General features: G+C 42.4%; 1 protein-coding gene across 1 annotated transcript in view; it reads left to right on the top strand.

Annotated features, from left to right (window-relative positions):
* The first annotated feature begins 5,464 nt into the window (after window positions 1-5,464).
* Window positions 5,465-21,372, top strand: part of SH3RF1 (SH3 domain containing ring finger 1) — a 301,996-nt gene continuing 286,088 nt past the window's right edge. The window contains exon 1 of the mRNA XM_088448446.1: window positions 5,465-5,504. The gene's annotated coding sequence lies outside the window, so the exon portion shown is untranslated. The remainder of the gene's footprint in view (window positions 5,505-21,372) is intronic.

Genomic DNA, 21,372 nt, shown 5'->3' with positions numbered 1-21,372 from the left:
GATACAGTAGTTGGCAAACAATAATCATCACAGCTATTGTAATGGGTAAATAATGAGAGTGCAGTGGATAAACATTTAGGGGAGATGTATCAAGCCTTATAGAGAGGTAAAGTGAAGAAGTTGCCCATACAGTAGCAACAAATCAGCTTGTACCTCTCATTTATTTAGCTCATTCTATAAAACGACAGAAGCTGATTTAATACTGAATTAATGCTGGGCTGGGCTTGAGGGAAAAAGGAAGGGGAAGAGATGTTGAGGGTAAACCCAGGGTCCCGACATGCCATAGAAAAATGATTGCATTTGCAATTATTTGTGACTGTCGCTTTTTACTGTATTCTGCTCTTGAAAATCAATTGTTTATATCTACTGTATAAAACTTTTCTTTTTGTATTGCTAAGAACAGGGGCGCAGTTAGGGTGGTGCAGACATGGCATGTGCCATAGATGACAGAAGGACTGGGTGCCAGCAGGGGATCCGAAGTTGCAGCTGCCTCAACTGTGATACTGGAGATTGGGGATGGCCATCAACCATCAATGCATAACAACCATCAATGGTTAAACACAGATGGTAGATGGTAATGTTTCTCTGCTATTGATGGTACAGAGCTCCCCGGTGGGTTTTTCTCCTACTCTGCATTGGGGCACGGAGCCTAGCTGCACCCCCCCATGCAGACCACGAAGTTCCACTCTCACCTGTGATTGGAGCCCCTGCCCAGTTAGTACGGTTCCCTTGTTGATGGTTTCATACCATCGAGGTTAACCACCAATCGTACGATTGACTGTGACCATGAATGGTAAAAACCCAAGGCCATTCCTACCTGGGAGTAGGGAAGGAGTGGGACCAACCTACAGTTATCCCCTCCCAGGGGCCATGCTCTGCAGCAGTAGGCCACAGGCCCCCTGTTTACCATGCCCCTGTCTGCATGGCCCGGCCTCCTCCTCACTGACAGCAGTTGTCTTGGCAGGATCTGCTTCCTGGGCACTGCAGTGTAGTTGCTACAGGAGAGGCACAGATTCGGCAGAAGTGATCTCAACAGGTACATCAGGGTATGGGTGGTGGGGGGATGGTTGGGTACAGTTTATTGCAAGTAATACTAAGAATAAGGGAAGTAAGGGGTTTACGATTTAATGGGGATAATTAGGATTCAGATGTTTTAATGACTGCTGGAAGTAATTAGGAATTTAACGTACATAAATAAGATAATTTTATAATATTTTAGGGTAAGTAATAATGGGGATTATGAAGGAAATTATTATAAATGGGTGAATTTTTTTATATATACTATGAATGTATTGTATGACAGGCCCAACAACAGGTGAGTTCAAGAGAACATGTGTAACCTCAGTTCATCTGTCCCCCAGACCAATTAGGTTGCTGCCGCTTGCCTGAGATGCTGCACTATTTATACTGGATCAGACAGAGACCAGCAGCCTCCGCAATATAGTTTCTTTTGTGGCGCAGTGCACTCTCACTCATGATCGTGTGTCGCTGGATGGCAGAGGAGCTGCGAAGAGAAGCAGGAAGCCGAAGACAGAGAAGGTAGGTGTGGGTTGGAGCAAGAGAGATAAAGGGTTGGGGGCTGGAGATGCAGAGACATAGGGACACATGAGGCTGGAAATGCAGAGACATGGGGAATGATGGTGTTAAAAATATGAACATACGCAGGGATTGTGCTGGATAGACAGGGAAGTGTGCTGTAGTTACAAAGAGGCATGGGGTTGAGAGACGTGGGGGCTGACAGGGTTGTCTTAACAGCAGTGTGGGCCCTGGGCAAAGCAATGGCTCCTACCCACCCATTCATGAGAAAAAGATGTAAAAGGTCAATAAAATTAAACCCTCCTGCATGTCCATTAGACCTCCCACACATGCAGAGAGACTGGTCTGAAGCCGGCGGATGAAGTGAAACTGGGACTGAGGTGAGTACTCGTCACCGGGGGGTGAGGTTAGATCACCGTGGGGTGCACTGGTGGCCGGCTTATAAAAATATCACAAATTTACCAACTGCCCGCAGTTGCAGGGGGGCGGGTTGGTGGGCCCCTACAAGCTTCGGGCCCTTGGGCAACTTCCCAACAAGCCCAGTGGAAGAGATGGCCCTGAGGGGTGAGGCTGAGAGACACGGGGTGAGGATGAGAGACACAGGAGGGATGAGGCTGAGAGATATGGCAGGGATAAGGCTGAAAGACATGGGGATGCATCAGCTGTGAGACACAGGGGAACAAAAAAGGGGGGACCAACAGTGCTGTGGGACACCTGAAACCTAAATAGATGGTGTCACGACCAGGGTTCCTCGGCGGGTATTACCTGTGAGGTCGCTATGGAGGGGGGCGTCTGGCGGTGGTGCTGGTGCCTGGCGGGGAGCATTGGTTGTGCGTGATCCTGTGCGGGCATGTTGTCACTCTGGGCTTATTTGGTCTGGCGGTGCTTCCGTCCGCTCCAGCATGGGCGCCGCCATCTTGCCTCTAGCCATGTGATCTAATCGCCCTATCCTTGTGGGTCACATGCTCTCTCTGGCCTGTCACAGTGGAGCACTGGGTATTTAAGGGAGTTGAGAGCTCTCTTTCATTGTCAGTGCAACGTGTTTCTCAGCCGCCGCTGAGAGAGAGTGTTCCTGTGCTCACTTACTGCCTGTTTGGATCTTTGCCTTAGCCTGCTTACCTGACCTGCTCAATACCCTGCTGGAATCCTCTGCCTCCTCCTATTGCCTCTCCCTTGCCTGAGTACCTGTGTCAGCTGTTACCCTGCACCCAGCCTCCACTTGCTAATCCCCTGGACATTATCCATTCACTTCAGTCTGCAATTCACTACAGCCTGCAAATTCACTTCAACCTGCATTCATTACAGCCTCACAAGACCTGGATTACTGGACTGCTCCTATCTGCCACTACCTGGACTTTACTCATTGCTGCACCTCAGTTCCCATTTGCACTTTAGTGCCATCCCTGGACTTTATTTTCTCCCATTGTTCATGTCTGCCAAACCACTTATTAAAAGTTCCACGTTTTGTTTTAAATCTGCTTCTGTGTCTGCTCCTGTCACCACCCCGGGCCCACAACAAAACCAGAACATCACAGTTGGTAATTAATAAAAAATAAATTTTTCAGCTATGTCAAAAAGGACAAGTTCAATCTGTTTAATAAAAACCTAATAGATTCAATGTAAAACAGACATCATTGACCAATGAAATACACATGAATATATATATATTAGGGATGTGCAGGCTCGGATAGGTTCGAGTTTGCACGTGGAGTTCGGATTTTTCCCTCCAAAAAAACGGAACTCAGAACGAGGCAAAACGTCATCTTACATGGACGAACATCATCATTCCTGGTCTTTTGTCCAGGAATGATGATGTTCGTCCATGTAAGATGACGTTTTGCCTCGTTCTGAGTTCCGTTTTTTTGGAGGGAAAAATCCGAACTCCACGTGCAAACTCGAACCTATCCGAGCCTGCACATCCCTAATATATATATATATATATATATATATATATATATATATATATATATATATATATAAATCAAAGAAGGTAAAGTAAAAAAGTCGCCAATGTCAATAAATGTTGCAATAACAAAACACTGTAGCGAGATAGTTGGCTTGTTTGGATCACCACTATTATTTGTACCAGCTGAAGGTTTAATGCTGATTTATTTATTAAGTGTAGATATTTATCATCCCATATCTTGGAGGATCCTTTATACACAGTAGTACTTCCTGTGATATGTATGAAGTGTTAATCAGAATGCAGCATAAAGTTCCACAAGCAGAATATAATAGCTTTCAAAAGTCTTTATACAAACGTGCATTGTCTGCAATGATCCTTAAACTGAATCTGATTAGGGATTAGTAGCAGTTCCCCACAATAAATTGCATGGAAAGAAGAAATGCCACACTGTCATACAAGGACAAGATGTTTACAATCCTTGGGCTCTAATGTCCCACATACAGTAAATGTAATGTCCTGCCACTCACCAGCAAACCTCAGGCTCCGTCAGTCTCGCGGCAGGGTCCGCTCTCCCACACCGCGTCCCGGCTCATGGCTCACTGTTGATGTGCTTACCAGTGTCTTTTGGTCACCACTGCGAGAGTTTTTTTATCATCCAGCACTTGTCTCCACCAAGTTAGACCCATCTGACTGGAACAGGTTGGGTTGAAACAGGTGACCACCTTTCACGAGGAAAACCGAGTGATTCCTGTCCCACGAAGACACTCTATCTCACCAGCACGCTCCTGTAAGATACAACAGGTACTACCCAGGCTGACTTTTTCAGGCTGCACATCAACAGTGAGCCATGAGCCGGGACGCGGTGTGGGAGAGCGGACCCTGCCGCGAGACTGACGGAGCCTGAGGTTTGCTGGTGAGTGGCAGGATATTACATTTACTGTATGTGGGACATTAGAGCCCAAGGATTGTAAATCACTAATGCTGTCTGTATTATATGCCGGTCACTAATGCTGCCTGTAAAATATGGTGGTCGTATATTAAAAGGGTGACTACTATCTAATGGGATGGGGGGATGCCTAGATTAATCTTTGCCCTGGATGAAAGAAAGCATGGCTTCACCCCTGTCCAAGAAACTCTAAAATCCACTGCTGCCAGGTTTTCCATTTAATATATTTCACACTTGCTGCTTTATCTCCCACTTATTTTTGCCCTAGACTTCCGACACACCAGTTCTGTGTATAGGGTTACCACCAATCCGGGTAATCACAGGGGGTGTCCGGAGTGAGGGGGTTCCCTAATCCTGGACATTAAATGTCCAGGATAATAAATATAGCTCCCTGATGCCCACTCGCTTTCTGGTTATGTACAGTGCGAAATCACACAAAATACACTAGAATACTTGTTATAGTACTCACTTAGCATGATGTACTAATTATTTATGTTATCCTGTACCTGGCACATTACTTTTACAAATGTCATATCTTTTTCACTATACTGTGTAACCTAACCCCATGCTGTCCAATGCTCTACCATGTGTCTGTTTTTGTTTATATATCTTTATTCAGATTTTCACAATAAAACATACATAAAAGTCCAAATAGAAATGCAGAGTCAGAATATTAATTATATATTCCAACAATAGAAAAATATTGTTAGCAAAGTACACCTGATACTCAAAAGTAACCACATTATAAAGACATGAGCATAAAGACCAGTGTTATCCTTTGCCCATAATAATAAACCGACTACCATGTTTCTGTTTGTAACAGAAAAAAAAGTTGCTAAATCAGAATTAAACTGTAACAATAGTTATAGAAAAGAAATATTCAGAATCAATGATATGCTCTTTATTTCACATGTTGGATATGTTTATTACCATCCATAAATAAATGTTGCAGCAACACATTAATTAGTCTGGTGTTAATAGCATTATTAGCTGCCCAAGGCAAATTTAGAATTCATTTCCAATTCCATTCTGTTTGCCTTTAAGGCAAGTAGGCTATTAGTGTACACACCCCTCACTGAGATGCCAGGTGAGATAAGGACACACCTAAAGACTAATGTAAGTTACATAAACAAAAGTGCACTTCAAGTCACTAGTCTGACAGTCATGATAGCATTGCCACACAGAGCATATACAAACCTGTTTTACCTATAAGAGCATTCCATAAACCTCTGTCAGGTTTGGAAAATTCTTAATTATATGAACAAATTATTTGCTGTTCCAAAGAAATCAGTTTTAGTAAATGGAGGTGAACACACTGATAAAAACATCATTAAATAAAAAGGGTGCACTTATAACATTCTCAAAGGCATATGAACGCACTATTTAGTTTGTAATACTGATAGAATATGATAGCATTGCAGTTCTAAAATTGCTTATGGTTTTTGACCTGGAACACAGAAGTGATTTCAATTACTGGCTCCAACTGCTTACAAGAAAATCACTGACAGCTAACTAAAAGTCACTGCAAGCTTATACTTGCAGACACTGGAATAGCATTTCCTTAGGTTCTTCCATTAGATATGTGAGCCTGTACTTTCTTGGCCTGATTAAGCAAGGATCGCAATTGTAAAGCTGCACGCAGGCAGCTTTGCAATTGTGACCCTTGCAATAATGCAAATGCAACAGGAGATGTATGACACCCCCTGCTGCATTTGCGATCCCAGCACTGCAATGGAGGTCGCAGGCTGGGATCACCGTCGCGACCATCGGTGGTCGATGGTCGCGATGGTGGACGGCGCTTTGTGCCGCCAGCCTGCTGAGTAAGCTTTGCAATTGTGACCGTTGCAATAATGCAAATGCAACAGGAGATGTATGACACCCCTGCTGTATTTGCGTTCCCAGCACTGTGATGGAGGTCGCAGGCTTCATCACCATCGCGACCATCGATGGTCGCGGTGGTGGATGGCGCTGGGCCTCCAGCCTGCTGAGTAAGCCTCAGCTTAATCAGGCTGGATGGCTTGTGAGCCCAGGACACTGTGTTGATCATCATAGATCTAGTGAGCTAGCCACTCCTGGAAAATGAGGCGTACACGTCCCTGTTTCTGGGAACTGCGGCCAACCCCTCCCTGCACCCCTCCTCCTTAAATACCTGTGCCTGTCAATCAGGCAGAGACATTCAAGGGCTTGTGCAGAATGGATGACTATGCAGGACCCATTCTGCACACTCGCAGAATGGGTTCTGCGCATGTGCAGATTGCCAATAATTGGGAATCTGCGATCAGCAGTGAACTTGTGTTCACTGCTGAATCAGTCCCTCTGTTTGTAGGACACTATGCAAACATAGAACACTGGGTTCGATTCAGACCTGCTCGCTAGATGCGTACGCTCGCTCCCAGCGTATGCGAATTCGGCAAAGTGACGCAAGGCAGGCGATCGCACGGCAAGGCATAAGCACGCCCACTAGGTCTTGGCATGCAAACGCTTTGTGTATGCAGACACCCACCAGCCTATGTCTAAAGATGCCCAGTTGCGCATGTCATCTCCAGGAAGTGTTTGTAACCATCGGTACATCGGGTACCATCGGATGCATTCGCAGTGCTTCAGTTTGATTATACCCTACTGCAAGCACTGTGAGCACTTCAGTGTAAAATTCAACCAGGTGACGTATACTATGATGCCGCCTGTTAATTATGCACGCCTATGAAACAGCGTTAAGACGCTCAGGCACGCCTGCGTTCGCACCTCCACTCCCCTGTTTCTAATGGCCAGCCCCTGTTACCACCCACAAACGATTTCTCCTGTCACTCACTCTGCTGGGCTGTCTATGCTGGGTGAACATATGCTTCCCGATCGCTCGGACTAGTTTGCGCACTGCAATGCATACGCATGCGAACAATGCGATACATCGCCAGCTACGAGTGAACGCTTCTTAGTGAGCGGGTCTGAATGGAGCTAACTATTCCTACCAAAATGACCCAATTATAGTAGAAAATCATTGTTATGAGTCCCAAGGGCTGCTCCGTGCAAACCCCCTAGAACCCAGGCTAGTGAGGTCTTAATACTCGGGGTAGTAGCGGTTTGCACGAATAACCAATGGGATCCAGTGGAGATGTGAGGAACAGGAAGCAAAAAGTCAAAGGCATGGCAAAAGAGCTAAAGGTGTGGCTTGAGAGCCGATGGTGCGAGCCTGAATCAGGCCCAGATTGCTGACCATGCAGCAGAGCCGAGAGAGCCAAAAGGAACACTATAGGCAGTGAGACGGCAAGAGGCCAGCATGCACAAATAGGAGAAGGAACCAATCACGCTGTGCTGTGGATAACACAAGACCTCCTGTGGCGTGTAGATCGCCTAGCAACTGAGGAAACCGGAACAACAGCGTCAGGAGGTAAACTGCTAGTGTGAGACAAGTTGTGACCGCGACTTGTAACAATCATACTGTATACTCATCTTAAATCAATCTAATTTCTATAACAAAAATATTACAAACCGCTAATAACAGTTTTACACAGCAACCAACACGAGTGAAGCAGCACTACTTTACGTTTGTTGAATTTTACACTGAAGCACTCGCAGTGCTTGCGATAGGGTATGGTCAACCACAAGTGCTGTGTATGCATCCGATGGCACTCGATGTTACTGATGGTTACATACACTTCCTGGAGATGACATGCGCAAGTGGGCGTCTTAAGACAGGTTGGTGGGCGTCTGCTTACACGATGCGATTGCATGCTAAGGCATAGTGGGCGTGCTAATGCCTTGCCGTGCGATCGCCTGCCTTGCTGTGGGTTGGCCGGATTTGCATTCGCTGGGTGCGTGCGAACGCATCTAGCGAGCGGGTCTGAATCGAGCCCTAGATTGACAGAACACTGAAGTTGGTCCATATGGTGTAAGAGTAGATGTGACAGGCGCTGGATACTGGTGGACATAGAACTGACAAGTAAATTAAAACAAAATCTCTGGCAACATTTTATAGAGATTGGCACCAAGTTGAGCGGGATAGGATGCTGATGGCTTTAGATATACCAAGGTGACCTGCAGTTGTGCAGTATTTTCATGTGCCTCTGCTAGGACAGCTTATTTTAAAGCTCCCATACATCAGCGATGGATTGGGCCAATTCCATGATCCCCAGACACCAGGGTCACGGCATCGGTGAAATCCAACATATTGGATTTCCCTGATTTGCTGATCATGATTATAATATGATTGTGATCAGCAAATCTGAGATTTTCAACATGAAGAATTTCACAGATTCCCTGACGGATAGATAAGCATTGATGGCAGACGATCACCATTTCCGGGAATTGGTGAAATAGCCGCCTGATGTATGGGGCCCTTAAGTTTCTTGGGCATGAGAGCAGATTCAAAGCTATCTCTGCAGGAGCTAAGGTTTGGGTTGCTTGCAATTGAGAAGATAGGTTCATGGTATGGGCCACCATGGTCTTAGTAGAAGAAATAATTGGAATGTGAGCAGTAAGCTCAGGATATTGTTGTTAAAAACTTCTGCAAAAGGGTTCTGCTGTAAGATTTTTGGACCCTGGTCTGTAGGTTAGGCTGAAATTAAACCTAGAGAAATGAAGATCGTTTGTCTTTAATATCTTGGCAATCTCAGTATACTGAAGGTTCTTGTGGTTGGTGAACACTTTGATCATATACTTGGCCCCTTTCAGTAAATGTCTCCATTCCTCTAAGGCCCATTTTAGAGGTAACAATTCTCTGTTACCAACATCATAATTCAGCACTTCAGAGGAGAAATGCCTCTAAGTATGCTTAATAGCATTTATTATGCAGCATATTGAAGCTCATTTTTAGTCTACAGTGATTCTTTGATGAATCTTGTTTATAACAATATTGCATAGTACATGTAAACTAACAGTGCAGATAACTTACTGGTGTGTTTCTAATCTTGTATAGTGAACTTGTGTTTCTACCTTGGACAGGGTACAGGAGATGAATGTATCTGCATGTTTCCACAATATTCATTTTGACTTACACCACGGCTATGAATATTGGCCCTCATTCAGAGCCGTACGCTCTGAGCAGGGCGCACGCTCTGAATGAGGGCCGGCCTCCATGAAAATGGAGCGTCCTCCTTGACGCTCGTATAGCTGTGGGTCACCACCCACAGGCTATACAAGCGTGCATTTGATGGCCGCGATGGTCGTGACCATCGCGACCATCGAAACTGCGAGCCGGAGCCTGCGGTTGAGGTTTTCAACCGCAAGCTCCGGAGTGATTTTGGCTCTATCAGAGCCAAAATCACTCCCACTGACATCACTAGTGATGTCAGTGAGCCGGCTTCTGACGGGAGGCGTTCCCGTGGGAACGCCCCCGTCAGGGAGGCACGCCCCCGGCACGCCTACCAAAGGGGGCGTGCTGTCAATCAACATCGACAGCACGCCCCCTTTGATCAGACACAACGAGCGAAGGACTTTCCTTCACTCGTCGCGTCTGGCGCATGCGCACGATGGAGCTCCCTCCGTCGTGCGCATGCTCAGTCCAGAACATCGACCCACTTGCGAGCGGACAGCCGCTCGCGAGTGGGTCTGAATCAGGCCCATAGACACAATTTTAAAGCTGATTTTTTTTTTTTTTTTGTTCAGTTTTGATGATAGTTGTATAACTTGCTGGAACTATAATGTTCTATAGAGTTCAAATAAACTGAAATAATTCAGTTTACCTTTTTTTTAGTTGGGGGCATCCTTTTTGTGATCTTATAATGCCAATACACTGTATAAAGCTTTGCATACCTTTAATTCTATTTTAAGGATAACTCCACTTAAAGCTAAAAATGTTGTTTTGAGATTAAATAAAAGTCAATGTTTACTTCCATACTCTGTCACTAGATCCACCATGGTCCAAGTGGGTCTAAGTGCCATATTGCTCACTCAACTTCTCACTGTCTGTATACAAAAAGCTGAGTGGGTATCGATGCTAATCTCTCGTGAACATTCCATTCATGTGTTCAGTGTAATATGTGGAATAGTGACTGTTAACTTAAAAAAATAGAGTTTATTTATATCCCACTTAGGACCTCATTCAGAGTCGGACACAATTGCATCTAACTTAGATGGCATGTGCAAACTCAAAATGAAACGAGGGTAAAAAATGCATTTTGCTACGTATGCAAAGTTGGCCGCAAACACAAAATGCAACCAACTCTTAATAGGTAGCATGTGTGCCTCCATTTCAATGCAAGACCAGGGGCAGATATGCAGGAATATGACTGGAGAGTGTGGCTTCACTGTTAGTACAATAGAAGCTCAAAAACACTTTGCAGTACCACACAATTCATACACATTATAGCAGGGAGATCAAGGTGGGTGCCATGGAGAGGCAGTGGGTGACAGTGAGTGATAGTGGTGACAGGGGGAGGCAGTGTGTGACAGGGAGAGGCAGTGGGTGTCAGAGGGTGACTGGGGAGGCAGAGGGTGGCAGAGGCTGACTGGGGAGGCAGAGGGTGGCAGAGGCTGACTGGGGTGGCAGTGGGTGACAAGGAGAGTTAGAGGGTGTTGAAAGTGTGCCACCTGTCCCCTTTTATGTTTAATTGATTTGGTGCTTTAATTAACTTATGCCACATGTTCCTTTACATCTTTAAGTTGTGCCCCCTGATCACCCCCTTATATATTTAAGTTGTGTCACCTGTCCCCATTATATAATTAAGTTGTGCCCCTTGTCCCATCCCTTATATATTTAACTTGTGGCCCCTTATATAATATATTTATTGAAGTTGTGACCCCCCTCCCCTTATATATTTAACTTGTGGCCCCTTATATAATATATTTATTGAAGTTGTGACCCCCCTCCCCATCCCTTTCACTTACCTGGCTACTCCACAGTTCTGTCCCATTTGTTTATCCTCTTTCACTTTATTTTATTTTGAAGCAGTTGGCTGGGGTTGGCCGGACTCAGGTTGCCTGTGGAGGCTCCAAGATGTCCGTGATGGAGGAACTGCTTCACAGCAAAGCAATTTCTCCTTTTACGGCTCCTCCTCCTTCAAGTTGTCACATTGGGTCAGCAGATGAGGTCAGGTTGTCACAATCACCAATGCAGTGAGTGGTGGAAGAGGCTGGGTTGGGTAGAGGAGGACAGCTGGTAAGGGAAGCCAGCAGTAGCGAGCCCCTTAAGGTGCGAATACACTACCCGACTATGGAAAGACAGTACAATTACGGCAACGTAATCGTATAATGGTTCGTGATCCCCTCAAGTGCCTACACTGAACGATATGTCATTCAGTGTAGGTACCCTCCCTCATCCCTGAACATGGTCAATCTGTCGTTATCGGCAGATTGACCGGCATGTTCAGGCGATGGTTGATATTGGAAACAATCAGCGGGAGCGCGCATCGCTGGTCATTTCCTACATTATAGTGTACGATTAATGAGCGATTGAACGATAGCGATGTCATAATCGTTCAATCGCTCATTAAAATCGCCTAATGGATACGTGGCCTTAGTCACCAGTGGAACCATTGCACCGCCAGTAGTTCCACCCCTGCTTGAAGCCTGTTTAATGAAAATTCACAAAAAGTGTAAACCATGCTTATATATTTTTTTTTATATCATTTTTATTGAAAGGAGAAAGCATATACAGTATTATCTCTTACAACAATATATCTTACAACTTATTCCTCCATTTTTTATTTTTAAAGGATAGAGGAAAGAAAAGAAAAAGAACATAGAGTAATATAGGAAATTTTCCAGGTTAAAAAATAATTTACAAGCTAGAGTAATTTAATGTCAACGAGTATATATGGTTCACATTTCTTTATAGCCTGATATTGCTTACTTTTAACTCCACAGATGGGATCTATCATATGATCAACGAAGACCTTACATTTTTCCCATTTCTTCGCCACTACTCTTGAATTCTTAAAACAGCTATTGGTCTCCATTGAGAAGCTATAATTTATTTTATTAATAATCAAAGAAATTGGAGGAAGGTTTTCCTGTCTCCAATATTGAGCTATAGCTGCCTTAGTGGCAATAAATATATGACTAAGAACATATCTATAAAGCTGCATACACACTTTTGTTACCAACGATTTTGTTACCAACGATTTTATGAACAATTTTCTGTCAGATTATCTTTCAGATTATCTGTCAGATTTTGTTATAGTGTAATGAACGATTTTTATGAACTACAAACGATTTTTGCATATTAACTTAACTCAACGATTTTCATTGACAAGTCTGACTGAACTACAAACTACAAACTACAAACGTGAACGCGCATGAACGATAATCGTTCATTGTTTGACTCAGAAAGTGAACGTTTTTTTCAAACGATTATCTTTAAATATCGTTTTACGATAATGTGTTAATACAGCTTCAGCATTATGTATGTGTCACGGTTTTTGTATTCTGTAGATCTGGCACGGGGCCCAGGGTATAACTGAGGAGTGCAGGAAATGGGGAGACTTCCCACGACTCATAGGAAATACAAGTACTGGCAGGCTAGAGACACTACGAATAATGGACCAGAGCAATGGAAGAATACTAGAATTGGAACAGGAACCCAAGCCACCGGGCAGCCTCTCACCTATTGGTCCGAGGACCAATCAGGCCAGAGAACTACTCCAGTGATAAGAAGAACCTGAACTCAAAACAGTATAGTACTGACAGTCTGGACCTGGGAACCAAGCCAAGAATCGGAGTCTTATGTAACCAGGGAAGAAATGATGAAGCTATATCCCTGGTACAGCTCTGACGTAAGACCTGGACCATAATCCGGAAGGGGAACTCAGGATAGAGAGACACTTCAGGCACACACAGTACTGAACACCTCAATGCTAAAAGACTGTGACTCGATCATGCCCTCCAGACCTGGAACTACAACGCTGACTGTCAGCCCAAGAAAAGAGCACACAGTACAGGATAACCAAAATAGTCAACCTAGATTATGTAGTAACCCACTATAGCCACAGAGTGTAGTGATACTTGCAAAATAGTCCAGATGATGCCTGCACAGTGCAGAGTGGAATCCACACAGGTGATAAGATGTGTGGCAACAACAGATGGTATGCACCGCAGGTACACTGTCAGAACTGGAGCTAAAGTTTGAAGTGGTGTGTGTGCAGCGTGGGAGCTGCAGCACTGATAGATGGCACACAGAGGTAGATGGAATGCAGACAATGATGATCAGTCTGTGTGCGACGTGGAAGCCGCAGCGCTGAGAGATGATACAAATCGGTAGATGGAATGCAAACAACAGCAAACGGTCTGTGTGCAGTGTGGAAGCCGCAGAACTGAGATGGTATACAGTGGTAATGGTAAATAGTCCCAATGGTTATCTTTATGCGGTATGGAAGCTGCAGCGCTGTGAGGCAAGCAGCGATGGTACAAGTGGGTAATGGTTGAGTTTCAGCAAGAAGAGTACCCACAGGAGAAAGCTCTGGAAGCACAAGAGACACTGAGTATGGAACGATCCTCACTAAGGAAAACAGTTGTTCAGGCAATGAGTCTTTCCTAGGCCTGGAAATAGGCCTAGGAAATTGGCTGACCAGGAGAGCAGTAATCACTGGGATAGTCTGTTGGAGATTTTAGACACATCAACGAATGAATGTTTAACCCTGTATGGGCGGCTAAGACCACGATTCGTGACAGCACCCCCTCCTTTATGAGTGGTCACCGAACACTTAGGATGGGGCTTAGCCGGATACTTGTGATGAAATTTACTGATGAGATTAGAAGCATGAACATCTGAAGCTCTGATCCAAGATCTCTCTTCAGGACCATAATCCTTCCAATACACTACGTAATAAAAGTTCTTTTTTTCGAAAATGCGATTACACAATCTCTTTGACTTCATATTTCTCACCTTGTTCCGTTTGAACTGCAGAAGATGTGGATTTAGGAGAGCAAAATCGATTCAGGACCAGAGGTTTAAGCAGTGAAATATGGAACAATTTGGGTATTCTGAGGTATGAAGGTATGGATGATTGGAAAAGGGCCAATAAATCGAGGTGCAAATTTCATGGAAGGTACTCTCAATCGAATGTTGCGGGTGGATAGCCAGACTCTATCTCCAATTTTCATTCTGGGAATATTTTCGCATGTTTTGTCTGCTTGGAGTTTGTACCCTTTAGAAGTTTTGAGTAAAGCTTCTCTCACACAATGCCAAATATCTGAGATTTGTTGAATATTTTGTTCAGAAGCAGGAACTACATTGGCAGGGAGTGGTGTGAATAACGGAACTCTTGGATGCAGACCAAAAACTGTAAAAAATGGAGTAGAGTTAGAAGATTCGTGGTAGTGATGATTATGTGCAAATTCTGCCCATGGGAGTAACTGAAGCCAGTCGTCTTGAGAAGATGATATGAACATTCTCAGAAAGGTATCTGATTAAGAGACATTAAGAGATTATCTTGGTACAGATCATTCAATATGTAGCTTAGGCTGACCATCTTGGGGTGTTAATGTTTTGGCCCTGGAGACCTGGTGATAGGGTCTCCTGGCTGTGGCATTACACCCCGGTCGGTTTGTTTCCAGTGCTGGTTTTAAATATAGGGGGACCCCTATGCATTTCCCCCCCTATATTTAAAACCAGGGCAGGCCCTGCAGCCAGGTGCTGGTTCCTAAATTACGGGGAACCCTATACATTTTGTTCCCCGTAATTTTAGGAACCAGGACTGGCTGTGCAGTCCGGGGCTGGTTAGGCTTTAGAGGGGGTCCCTACGTAAGTTTTTTAAAATATTTAACCCTTTTTTAACAGGTATAACACAAGTAGCCTTCACATATCTCACAGATATGTGCAGGCTGCTTGTTCGGGAGAGTTAGGCAGAGAGAATCAGGGGTGAGTAATCTCCTTCAAAACTTGCTACTCGGGGGAGAAATCTCGATCTGCTTCACCATCGGCCATCTCACTCTCAGCTAAACTCACTTCTTAGTAAATTTGTGAGTTTCAGGAGCCTCAAATCACCCGAGTTTCGGCGATACTAATCGAGTTGAATTTGAAAAAAACTCAACCAGACTCGATTCTTAGTAAATTTACCCCAGCTCTCTTCTGATATGCACTAGAAAAATATGATTTTGGATAATTAATATCAGAAAAGGGTGGAGCAGCTACTTTAGGAAATTGTATCTCTTGAATAGCGACTATATCGATTTTTTTTAGTTTTAAAATAGTTCAATGCCCATTTACATTTTTGCAGGGAATTTAATCCTTTTGCGTTAATTGTTAACAATTTCACCATAGAAAGAATAGAAATATTGCTTCCATCTTACTTACTTTCTTACTTATTTTAAATAACTTGTGAAACCTGCTTTTCCTATTTTTTAAAATCCCATTGATTCTTAAACCTGGAAGTACACATAAAAGAAAGAAGAGAATATAGAAAAAAGATTAAAAGAGTATTTAGAAAAATAGATCTACCACAAGAGCCAAAGTGTCCCCTAAATCTTGAGGCTGTCCATTAATTTATGTAGGGATAGTGGGCTATTTTCCCCATCACCTGTAATATACATAACCTAATTTTATCATAACCATATTCATGAAGCATAGAGAAAGAGAAGGAGAAAGAGAAAGAAAAGGGGATTTGTTTAGATAATTACAAGATATTTCCTTAACCATATTAACTAAAACACGCAATTCTTAAGGACATATGTCTTAATAATACCAATGTGATAGAGGTTAACAGAAAACCTCATTTACCTAATTGTGTTTACCTTATATATATTTTTCGCTCATACGTTTTAAGAGAAACATCATATAATTAATATCATACATTTATATAGTTATTAGATTTAAATATAACATAACTAGATGCTTCTAATTAACTTTTATACTTGCTCACCTCTTTTTCCCCCTAAACCAACATTCTGTTATTACACAGTGTACATAAGTTAAAGTAAAAAGGGATTATTTTTTTTATAATTACAAGATATTGTGGTAGAGATTAAGAGAAAACCTCATTCTATCTAATTTGTTTACCTTATATATATTTTTCTCTGATAAGTTTTAAGTGAAAAACCATATAATTAATATCATACATTTTATATAATTATTAGGTTTAAAACTTTAAATGTGACACATCTAGACCCTTCTAATTAACTTCTATACAAGCTTTTCCCCCTAAAGCAACATCTTTCCATTATGCAGTGTACATAAAAAAAAATCCTTTTTAATTTGTGTATAAGTTCTTACTTATATGATCTTTTATACTTTCTATTGCCTTTGTTGATATATATGATTTATATTTATTATGTGGTTTCTATTCATAAACCTAGTGCTATATTAATAAAATTTTCTAGGCCATTTTAAGGACCCTATATCAGTTTTGCCCTTACAGTATCTCTTCTCGCTTAATATCTTAGATGGATATTTATCCAGTTCACATAAGGCTATTTCAAGACGACTTGTGTCCATTCCTGTCCTTCCAGAATTTCAGAGCTCTCAGTCCTTCTTTTTCTGAGGTCATTGTCAGGACTACAGGGAAATTGGCCTCCTGAGATTAATCAGACTCTGAGGGCTGGGACCGTGGTAGTAGAAACTGAGGAGGCTTTAAATAGTTTTTCCCTCATAGGAGAAATAATTTCCACAGCAATGGTGAAGGATAGAAGGTTTTATTTGAAAAAACAAGGAACTGACTGGAACTGGCTAAGTAGGAGCAAAAGTATAAGTCCAGGATGAAGAACAACTTAGCTGGAGTAGTACGACTAGTACTGATGTATATACTTCCACGACAAGCAGGACACGAGTCATATGACACTGAATTATCCTCACTAGACGATAGGAGAATTCCTGAGTCCGAGTCACCAGGGTACGCCAAGTAAGACGAGACGGGAATCCTAGGTCACAAGGTGTAGAGGTATATCCAGATAGCCTGTGTGGAATAGCAGACTTGAAGGAAGTCTAGAACTTGAGTACACAAAGGTGAGTCAAACTCCTGGTGTAGAACACTGTGATATGTCCTGGCGATATAGATAGAACACACAGATGTGCGTTCCTAGGTGACCCAAAGTAGCGTCTTTGGTGCTGTGGGTTTTGACCCAGAGTAGCATCTTTGGTCGAAAGGGCAAAGGATAAAGATGCTTAGCAGATGCAATACTGGAAGGTAACAGGAGCCAAATACTAGGACTTGAAGAGACGTTGTACAGGCACTGAATGAGCATCCAGGAAGGGTTTAAATTGGCAGTGCCTGTTGCTGATTGGTTGCTGACTCTCAGCTGACTAGAGAACCAGGAAATACTGATGGACTCTGGCTACAACAAGATGGCCACGCCCATGAACTGAGGACACCACCGGCAACTATGGAGGATGACATCAGACTTCACGAGGGATGCCTGTCAGTGTGGAGAGAGAGAGACCTGCGGCTTGTGGCTGGAGAGTTTTGCCGTGAAGATGATCTGCGGTTGCCCAGGGCCCCGAACCGAAGACCGGAGGTAAGTAAAGCTGCTGGCTTGGCTCTGCGTCGGGACCTAGTAACTGAGTCCCTGTTAGTTCCTTCATAAGTAACTATTAATCTGACCAGAAAACCCCATCTATATGGGATGTTTGCCTGGCGTAATACATTTGTGATCCTAGCAAATGATCTTCTCTTTGTTAATGTTGCCACAGATAGGTCTCCAAATATCTGCAGTTTACCCAATATTGTCATATATCTGGATAGTCTCAAAATCTGTTCCTTGATATGATAATAACGGATCTTCATAATTGTATCACGTGGTGCTCCTTCAGGGGCTTTTTTTAATTTTGATATGCGATGAATCTGATCAGTTAGTAGCTGTGCATTGGGCATGTCAGGTACTGCTTCTGAAAGATGACCATGACAAATTCATTAAATTCAGATATTTGTACAGATTCGGGGATGCCCCAGATTTTCTTATAGATTTGCTATCATATCATGAAGTATAGCCATTTTAGCCTGTGCAGATTTGTAGGCCATCATCAAATTATTATTGGAGATTACCAGCACTGTGATTTTATTTTATAATTGGTCAGTACGAGACATTCGTTTTTCCTGGAGTAGTTGTTGTGGTGAAATGGATAGTTTATCTTTCTGCTTGTTTGGAGATGTTGTAGTAGGTGTAAAAAAATTGCTGTAGGGGCTGCGGAATTTTTAGACCTCTTTGGTGCCATCCCAAGATTCATCAGGTTTGTAATTAATTTTCACAAATATATTCACTTCTATTTCTTTTTACCCCTCTCCTTATTCTTTACTCTTCAATTTAATTTACTGAAATGTAAGTACAGGTAGAGACTCCCATATCCAAATATTCCAAAATACAGATTTTGTTTTTAGCATGACTGAGATAGTGAAACCTTTACTTTTTGATGGTTCAATGTACACAAACTTTGTTTAAGGCACAAAATTATTAAAAATATTGAATACAATTACCTTCAGGCTCTGTGTATAAAGTGTATATGAAACATAAATTAATTTCATGTATGTGTACAAACTTTGTTTAAGCCACAAAATTATTGAAAATATTGTATAAAATTACCTGCAGACTGTGGGCCTGATTCAGAGCCGCTCGTAAGCGGCCGCTCGTTCGCCCCGAGCGATGTTCGCACATCTGTGCATGCGTATGGGTCATAATGCGCATGCGACAACCAGTCAGTGCGGTCGGAAAACGTGTGTTCGCAAAATTGCGAGTGCCTGCTAATTTGAGTGACAGGATGAGGCGTTTGTGGGTGGTAACAGGGGAAGGTGCTTGAAAACGGGGAGTGGAGATCCGAACGCAGGCGTGCCAAACGGTCAAAACGGGCGTTTTAAGGGTGTGCATAATTAACAAAGCAGCGTCATCTACTACGTCACTTGGTTGTTTCTTAGCCTGAACTGTTCGCATGATTGCGGTAGGAAAATCCAACCACAAGCACTGCAAGCAGTTCAGATGCCTTTCGATGTACTCGATTAATCTAATAAATAGCGGAGATGACGTAGGATGCGAGCGGCCAAGGGGCGTCTTTACAAAATAGCGAGCGCATATTTCGTTCGCTCGCTCAGACATAGAGGCGTCAACAGACCGCAAAGAGTGAGCGCTCAATTTAAATAGCCGGCCCATTTTTCTGAACGAGCGAGCGCAAATAGCGTCCGGCTCTGAATCAGGCCCTGTGTGTATAAAGTGTATATAAAACATAAATGCATTCTTTCATTGAAATCTGTGATTTAGTCTCAGAAACACAACATTGATGTTGATCAATTTTTAATGATTTTCAGCAATTTTAAATCAATCAAAATCGATTAAAATCAACCTTTAGAAAATATACCCCTTAGTGTGGAATTGTCTAGTAAATCAGCGGTTAAACATTGAAAAATCACTTAGTTTTTTTCCCAACTATTCCAATCAGTTAGCACATGTTCATAAAGGGTTCTTGTTACACCACTGCATGGCCATTGTGCCTAATAATAATAATAATAATAATAATAATTAATAAATACTATTTTATTATTATTATTATTATTATTATTATTATCTATTTGATGTTTTACTCTAAAGTTGCAAATTGGAGATGCTCCTTACTTGAGAGAATTTTTTATTTTTCAGTAATAATAATCCAGAAAAGTAAAACAGTTTACAACATTTTTCCACCATAAACCATAGTACATGGATGGTACTACTATATGTCAATGTGTCTTTAGTGTTGCAAAGTAGAGCAAATAATCAACAATGCAAACACAATATGTATTGTAAAAGTTACATCCCCAGTGTACTGCCATAGGGTTAACACATTATTCGTAAAAAGATACAGCATAAATAATATTTTATCTCAATACATCTTTCTTACAGCATAGGTGGTCTATTTGTTGTACACCTCTGGTGCATAAAATTTATAGCATATAGAAGGGGAATTTTAAAATGATCACACTGCACAGAGTTCAGGCCTAACACCTCTGCTCTTCCCATTCCTTTCACTAATGTTCTACTAAGACAATAAAACATCTCATATCAGCTCACACTATATGGACTAACATTATATTCTTTTTCTGCAAAGCTGTCCCTGCAGCACTAAAAAAGTTATACAGCTATAATTTCTAGTAAACTAGTAAATGAAAAAAACAGGATCTGTCATTAGGAGATTATATAATCCAATAACACTGAAAGCAATCATGTTAGCACATGTTGTTAGGGCATGTTTTACGAAGACATGCAGATTGAGCCTTGACATGTTTTCATTATTGTAGATTGCAAATGCTGATGTCTGTTACCTGCCAATGACTGGTGATTTCAAAATGGCCCAGGACAAGTAGAGGTCAGACTGATGTCATTCAGCTATGATTAAGATTTATCTGATAGTCACAGAAATATGTTCTGGTTGTCATATTCATGAATAAACAATTCCCCAGGTAGACAAAAGTTACCTCGTGTCTAGGATTACAATAAGACAACGATAATTGCAATTTTGTGGGGTGTGGTGGGCTTGTTTTTGTCTTGTTTTCACTGCTTTCTCTTACCTGGTCAATGTGTAATATCATTTGTTACCTATCTGCAAATAATAATAATGTCTTGAAATTGTATCTGGGAAAATAATATATATGACATTAGCTGAAGGCTCAACGTTCTCCTAATCATGTTTGTGGGACTCCTCCAGTGTTTCCCAATCCAGTCCTCGTGCCACCCCAACAGCTCATGTTTTCAATATTTCTGCCTGTGGAAACAGGTAGCCAACAGACCCAGCCAAGTAAACTAATGCTGGCTGATTCCATGTTCTGCCGACGCCAATCCAATTGCTGAATGGCGATTAGAAATGCTGATCGGCGGACAGCGATGATCGATGAGCTGTTGTAGAATTGGGGAAATGCAACATCTTAAAAATCCCGACTAGCCCATTCCAACCATTTTCCGGTAGGAATCAGGGAATTGAGATTGGCCAACATGTTGAATTTCCTTAATTCAAAAACGTCGTCAGAATGGGGAAGCAGGGCCGTAGATGTATGGGCCCCATAAAAGGAAGATTTATCAAATCTTTCTAAAAGGACAAGTTGAGGTATTGCCCATAACAACCAATCAGCTTCTAGCTATCATTTATCTAGTAGGCTACATG

Source organism: Taudactylus pleione, unplaced genomic scaffold (assembly GCF_031769625.1).
Source record: "Taudactylus pleione unplaced genomic scaffold, aTauple2 ptg000021l, whole genome shotgun sequence".
Taxonomy (NCBI): domain Eukaryota; kingdom Metazoa; phylum Chordata; class Amphibia; order Anura; family Myobatrachidae; genus Taudactylus; species Taudactylus pleione.
Note: the sequence above shows the minus strand (reverse complement) of the source record. Positions and strands in the feature narration are given on the sequence as shown.